This window comes from Pteropus vampyrus, unplaced genomic scaffold (assembly GCF_000151845.1).
Source record: "Pteropus vampyrus isolate Shadow unplaced genomic scaffold, Pvam_2.0 Scaffold521, whole genome shotgun sequence".
Classification (NCBI taxonomy): Eukaryota; Metazoa; Chordata; class Mammalia; order Chiroptera; family Pteropodidae; genus Pteropus; species Pteropus vampyrus.
This window is the reverse complement of record NW_011889302.1, coordinates 10,274-11,382: the sequence shown is the minus strand read 5'-3', so window position 1 is coordinate 11,382 and position 1,109 is coordinate 10,274.

Below are 1,109 nucleotides of genomic sequence, written 5' to 3'. Positions count from 1 at the left end.
GAGGCCCAGCCGGACCGTGGAATACTACGCAGCCGCGAAGAGGGACGAAGCTCGGACACTGGCTGCGACGTGGCCGAACCGCGCACTCAGGGTGCCCGGTGACAGACGCCGGACACGAGAGGCCGCAAGTTATCTCGTTCCATTTGTTCAGAGGGTCATCCGCCCGGACACGGAGGGGGTCACTGGACGTCAGGGGCCGTGGAGGGGGTGGGGACGCGTCTGCTTTCGGGGTCCTGAACAATTTCGACAACTGGGCAGTGGTGACGGTTGCAATGCATTGCGAATGTGTCGCATATCCGCCCTCCCCGAGCACTATAAAACCATGTATTGTGGGGTGTGGACGTGTGTGTTGAACGTGGGTGTCCCCCACCCCCACTAACTCCTATGGCGAAGCTCTGCTCTCCCGATGGGGTGGTGATAGGCGTCGCGCTCATGGGAAGGGATCCGGGCGAGGGGAGGTCACGATGATGGGGACCCCGACATGGCATTGGTGTCCTTATAAGGAGAAGGGACACCAGAGCTCTCTCTGTCCTCCGAGCGAGTACTCAGAGAGAAGGCCACCATCTGTCTGCCAGCCAGGGAGAGGGGTCCCCTTTCTAGGTCATCCGGCCTGCGGTGTTATGTCACCGCCGGAGCCGACCGAGCCGGTGAATTACAGCTCAATAAAGCGCTTGACAGAAACAGCGAAACCCTTGTTTGCTGCGTGAATGAAATCTTGGCGGTTCAAAACGCCGCTTGCTGTTCCCAGTGAAACGTTTCCTAGGCCACGCCTGTCTGAAGACTGAAGATGCCGATAAGGGAAGAGGGAGGGAGGGGCCGTCCCTCTGGCACGGGCTCCTCGCTGGCACCAGGCCCAGCTCCGCCTCAGGAAGCCACAGTCGGAAGTGTGCAGGGAAACAGCAGGCTGTCCCCAGACCCGGCCCGCACAAGCCTCCCGCCCAGCCGGGCTTGCGTCCGGCCTGCGCTTGGTGTGTTCCCTGTGGCTTTGGGGGGAGGGGGACATGGGCGGCCCCTAGTAGGGCAGCAAGCGGCCTGCGCTGGCCCCGCCTCCTCCAGGAGCAGGGCTGAGGTCGCCCACGGCTGCGGGGGCAGGGAGGGGGCGGACGGGA